Below are 6,000 nucleotides of genomic sequence, written 5' to 3' on the forward strand. Positions count from 1 at the left end.
TAGAGAAAGGACCAGTTCAGGACTCAGTTCTTCCTTGAATAAGTTCATTGTGGTCGATGCCTTTCCAAATAGGCGATCTTAATTGAAAGCCTCCGAGTTTTAAGACACTGGGTCCAACTGCTAAAATATTCAATTGGGTCTTTGGTGAAGTTAAAGTTTTGCCGCTCTAGGAACCCATCAGTTTTCTCGATAGTAAAGCATTAAGCTTTGTTTCGAGCCTAAATTTAATTCTCGCGTGGCAGTACAAACTTGGTAATACTTATAAGAAGGCACATTCTCTCTTTTACTTCTACTCCCTCTGTTAAATGACTTAACTTTTTTTTTTTTTCAATCTGAAATTTTGGTAATCAACTTTAAAATCTCTAGATGATATTAAAAAAGAAGAAGAAGGTTTTAAACATTTAGATCTCATCCTTTAAAAATTGGATAATTTTTTTTTCACTCTTGAGACAATTTTTTTTTTTGTGGAACCATAAATGTAAAAATCTTTGGCTTTTGTGGAACCATAATGTAGAAATAGTCACATCAGGCAGAAGCCTCCTAGCCCTTGGATCCGTAAGACGAACGGAAGGATTCAACCGTTTAGGCTCTAGCCCTTGACCTTTTTGAAAAAGGTAGGGGTACAACTGTCTTTAGCCGGCAGATCGGGGGTACGGGCCGTTTTTTAACTTTAATAAAATAAAAGAAAGAACAGGAAAATAAAATCAAAACGCCTCTATAAAAGTCCGCATCAGACCTCCACTTCCACGATTAAGGGCTTGGTTTTGCCTCGTCTAGCGTTTTATTGGCTTGTTCTTTATCGGGCTAGGGTTTTCATCAGGTTTTTTTGAGCACATCAACCTTCTTGAGGTTTAGTTTCTTCCTCTCCATCTGATATTCTAGAATTAGGGTTTTTTTTCTTTTTAGTTTTAGGGTTCCTCTTCTTTATCGTATTTACTCATCAGTGTCCACTTTTCTTCATAAAAAGAGTGATAGATGCTCCCCTTTTTCTCTTGAATTGCTCAGTTTTCGTTTAATTTGAATCCAACATTTGCTTCAACGAGGCGTTGCATCCCTTGGATTTTCTTAATTTTCAAGAGATGTGTCAGATGAAGCATATATCGACTTTTTGCACAGTGCAGAGCTTTTGCAACGGCAATAATGGCGGCTCCATTCTCTTGTCGCTATTAATGATCTACCTGTGCACATATTTGAGATTCTTCTCTGTATCTTGTGAAATTTGAGTTTTTGATGGCGTTGCTTCTCAAGATTTTAGAGAGCGGCCTCGGAGTTCAATCTGGGCTTTGTTTGTAGAGAGAGAAGCATAGATCGATGGTTAAATCAGCCAGTATTAAACAGCACGATGATTTGTTTCTCTGTCATCGTGTTACCTGTCTCCTGGCATATTTCTTCCCCCTTATTATTTCAGATTTCTCATTCCAATATTTTGAATTTTTTTCGTTATTTGGTTTTTGAAAGGGTTTTCCCTTCTTATTATTTCAGATTTCTCATTCCAATATTATCATTTCAGATTTCTCATTCCAATATTTTGATTTTTTTTCGTTATTTGGTTTTTGAAAGGGTTTCTTTGTAACAATTTCTTTGATTTGGGATTCTTAACATTGAAAGTGATGAAGAAAATAACAAATATATTACAAAATATTCCAAGAAAAAAAGAAATCAATAATGCATTTTGAACTCCAGTGAACTTAAAATATTTGTTATTATTTTTGCATCATTCAAATTGAGACAGACAAAGTATTAGAACTGATATAATAAAATACAAGTAATGACACTACGAGATTTTCTATCTAAAAGATCACCATTAAATTTTGATAAAAATCTTTAAAAAAAAATTATCAATAAACCATAAACCCAAGTCTAACAACTCATGTGATAATTAGAGATACGAGTCAAAATTTGATAGTGATATTTTGAGATCCTAATAAAGTAATTTAAATTTTATTAAAATTAATAATTTGAAAACATAGGAATATTTTAAAGTTGGAATTTTTGTTTTGGTTGTAAAAGTTCATAGAATTTTATTTTAGGGCCCATATTGTTCCCTCGAAAAAAGTTTCGAGATAGATGAGAGAGCCTGATAGCGTTACGCGGGGGAGAGAGGACATGGTATTTATGGGAGATTTGGGAAAAAAAAATGAAATTTCTCCTTAAAGATTATTATTATTATTATTTTATTCTAAAACGAGGCAAAAGCCAGGATGAGACCAAGAAATCTCCCCATTTGAGGAACCTGGATGCCTTAGGAATGCAATCTCCCCATTTGAGGAACCTGGATGCCTTAGGAATGCAAATTACATAGGAATATATAGGAAATATATTTTCAAGGAGCAAGAGGCTTGATTTAGAAATTTTTAATCATAATTGGCATTTAAAAATTGGGAAGGTATAAAAAATATCATTTTTTCTTTGTTTTCAAAAATTTGAATTTTCTTTGTTTTCAAAAATTTGAATGGCACATAATTCTTTTAAAACTATATCCTTTTTTTTGACATTAGGGTGTGGTTTCTATAAGGTTAAAACCTATTTTTGTGTGTTTTCTGTAAGGTTAAAACCTTTTTTTGATTAGGGTGTGGTTTTTATAAGGTTAAAACCTTAAATTCAATTAAGGTGCACCTCCAGATTTTACCGTAACATGTAATTTTGGTGTAAAACGTTTTTATGATTATCTAAAAATTTATTTTTATATCTAATTATAAAATTTTAAACTTAAAAAATAGTTAAAATCAAGTAGATCTATAAATATATGAAAACTTTGAAAATGAACAGTCTAGATAATATGATGTAAGATGCATTATATCTAGGATTCATAGTCATACCTCTCTCTCGATGTTGTGAATATTAATTAAAGGGTTTTAACATTAAAACAATATTTTTTGATGGATTTTGGAGTCGCACTTTTAATTTTACATTTTAAGGTTGCAACCTAATATTAAACTTTTTTTCCTTTTAATTATATGCTAGGTTAATTTATTCTTTCACAATCAGTCATACAAGTGGGTTCTATGAACATTTAAATTATGGGTGAGGTTTGTGTGGAGCTTGGGCTCCAGGCGATCAAATAGAGCCTAGGTTCAAATAGTGTCGAGAAATGTGGAAATCTTTTTGATAGCTTTAAAATATATTTTTATCTTTATTTATAAAGTTTAAAGCTTAAAAAATAGTGGAGATCGAGAGATCTATGAAAACATGAAAATCTTTAAAATTGATGGTCTAAAAATATGTTACAAAATATACTATTTCCAAAAACTTGAAATCCACTTTTTTTTATGTTCATGTTTCTTGTTGTTGAGATAATCAATTTGAGGATAATTAAGTATCAAAACTACCTCTTCTTGTGAAATTTTTGAGGTAGGCTTGAATTTGATTGTTTAGCGTCACAACTTTATATAAACTTTTCCCTTAAATTATTGACCACCACAGTTTCAGGGCTGTGATGGTCATTTTTTCTTAAACAATCACGGTTCTTATTATCTTGCATGACCATGATAGTTTCCTTTCTCCTTGCTCTCGCGTCTTATTTGAAACCCCCATCCTCTTATAACCTCTCTAAGAGGTTGACGCTTTTCTTGTGATATGTTTTATATCTTATAAGGGATTGTTTTTGTTTTATCTTTTAAATCTTTTATTTAATTGGATAGTGCTTATTATTTAGAATTTATGGACTAGTCCATATAGATTAAGATAGACATAGGTCTACAAGTTGAAAAAGATAAATTTAGAAGTCCATAAAAATTAGGAAAAGCTTCTTATTTGAAACCCCTATTCGCTCATTCTCTCTAAGAGGTTGAGGCTCCCTATTCGCTCATTCTCTCTTTAAGAGGTTGAGGTTCTTGTTGTGATATGTTTTGTATCCCTTATATTAAGGGATTGTTTAATTGGGTAGTGCTTTTTATTTAGAATTTATGGGTTAGTCCAAATAGATTAGAATAGACATAGGTCTACAAGTTGAAAAGGATAAATTTAAAAGTCCAAAAAAATTAGGAAAAAGTTGTGCAGGCCATCACGTACCACTTTTGGGGGGTCTTTTTTTTTTTTTTTTTCTTTTTTAAGTTTTCTATTTAAGTTGTTTTTGTAGAGAGAATGTTCAAAAAAGGGAGAAACGTTTAGGGTCTTTTAGAGGGAAAATTGTAGAGAGAAGAATACTTAGTGAGATATTGAGTCCTGTGTCTCTAGTTCTCTCAAGTAAGTGTCTTGTAATTTATTTTATTTGATTAAGTGAAAAATAGATCTCTCAAGTAAGTGTCTTGTAATTTATTTTATTTGATTCAGTGAAAAACATCAATCGTTTTTTTCTATAGATATTGTCACATATGTCATTAACTATGTGTATTATGGGGTTCACTTTTTCTATAATTTATTTATTGCTTTATTTTTTTTGCTTCTTGGTGTTTTTTTTTTTTTTTCATATTTATTTGCTAAAAATCTGACCCATTGGGCTTAGAGCTTATGTACACAAGTGGTATTCGATATGATGATAGGGTTTCGAATGCAAAGTTCGAGGTGGAGAAATTTGATGATAAAAATAAATTTGAAATTTGGTAATTTGGGATTTGCTAATGCAATAAGGCGTACATAAAGCTTTGAAAGGAAAATCGAAAAACTCGAAATCCATGTTGGATGAGGATTGAGAAGACGTAGATTTGAGGGCTATGAGCACTGTTCGATTGTGCTTATCGTGAAGTGCTATTTAATATCCTCAATAAGGATTCAACATCAAATTCTTGGTCAAAGCTTTAGAGTTTGTATATGATAAAGTCCTTCATAAATCAATTTTTTTTTAAGCAAAAATTGTACACTTGTGGATGAATTAAGGAATATATATTCATGAGCACTTGAAATATTTTAATATAATTACTTGTGAATTATTGAATATTGGTATTGAAATGGATGATGATGATAAAGCTATAATTTTATTGTCATTACTCTCTCATCTTTATGATCATCTAGTTACAACATGGTTTTATGAAAAAAATATTATGATCATCTAGTTACAACATTGCTTTTGGAAAAAATATTATAGAGATAGAAGATGTGATTTCGACTCTTATCTCTAATGATTTGAGGAAGATACATGGTAATGCTCAGCCCCTTGCAAGATGGTTTAGTGGTTTGAGGGTGGTCTGATGAGATAAGTGAAAATGAACATGAAGATCAGGCAAGTCGATATCCAAATCTCGATAAGAAAAATGTAATCTTTATTGTTATTATTGCAAGAAAAAATGAGCATATTGATCTCGATAAGAAAAATGTAATCTTTATTGTTATTATTGCAAGAAAAAATGAGCATATTAAAAAAGATTGTCAGAAACTCAAAGAGATAAACACGAGGATTGTTAGAAATTCAAAGAGAGAAAAACGAACCTATGAAGTAACAAATATGGTTGATGGAAGCTTGGTAAGTGGAACATATAATGTGTTCTAAGCAGGGATTGTATAATATAGTTGATGGAAGTGCATAATATAGTTGATGGAAGCTTGGTAAGTGGAACATATAATGTGTTGTGATGGAAGTGCATAACATAGTTGATGGAAGCTTGGTAAGTGTAACATATAATGTGTAGTAAGCAGGGATTGAAAAAAGGGTGACTCTACTCGGAATTAGAAGAAATAAGGTGATTTTAGATATGAAACGACGAAGAAACAAGGTGATTTTAGATATGAAACGACAAGTGAAACAATACAAATGCGCACAGATGCTTGCGTCAGCACACACCCCCCAACCCAACTCACTTCCACGTGGCCCTGTTGGTGTTGCGCTTGCAAGCGGTTGTGCTTTGCTGGTTTTATAGAACCTATACATCCCACAACTCTTTGATGTGGGATAATTGACTGGTGATCATAATGAAGTCTCATTTTCGCACACGAGCGACATTGATATTAAAATGAAAAGCGCGTATATTATGATCCCGCGAGAGCAAACAATGCGTGTACTCCCTCCCACAAAATACGGCTTTAAAGAGATTATTTTGGATTAAAATTTTGGGAACAACATAAGAA

At 31.9% G+C, this 6,000-nt stretch overlaps 1 long non-coding RNA gene and 1 other non-coding gene across 2 annotated transcripts; both read left to right on the forward strand.

Annotated features, from left to right (window-relative positions):
- Positions 1-711: 711 nt before the first annotated feature.
- Positions 712-4,930, forward strand: LOC148781785 (uncharacterized). Its single transcript, XR_016058609.1, has 2 exons — positions 712-849; positions 4,482-4,930. It is a non-coding gene; the product is annotated as an uncharacterized LOC148781785 (long non-coding RNA).
- On the forward strand, positions 1,236-1,388 carry LOC148781786 (small nucleolar RNA snoR137). Its single transcript, XR_016058681.1, has one exon. It is a non-coding gene; the product is annotated as a small nucleolar RNA snoR137 (small nucleolar RNA).
- Positions 4,931-6,000: the final 1,070 nt, after the last annotated feature.

This window comes from Amborella trichopoda, chromosome 6, assembly GCF_054954075.1.
Source record: "Amborella trichopoda isolate Santa Cruz 75 chromosome 6, AtrichopodaSantaCruz75HAP2 v2.0, whole genome shotgun sequence".
NCBI classification, from domain to species: Eukaryota; Viridiplantae; Streptophyta; class Magnoliopsida; order Amborellales; family Amborellaceae; genus Amborella; species Amborella trichopoda.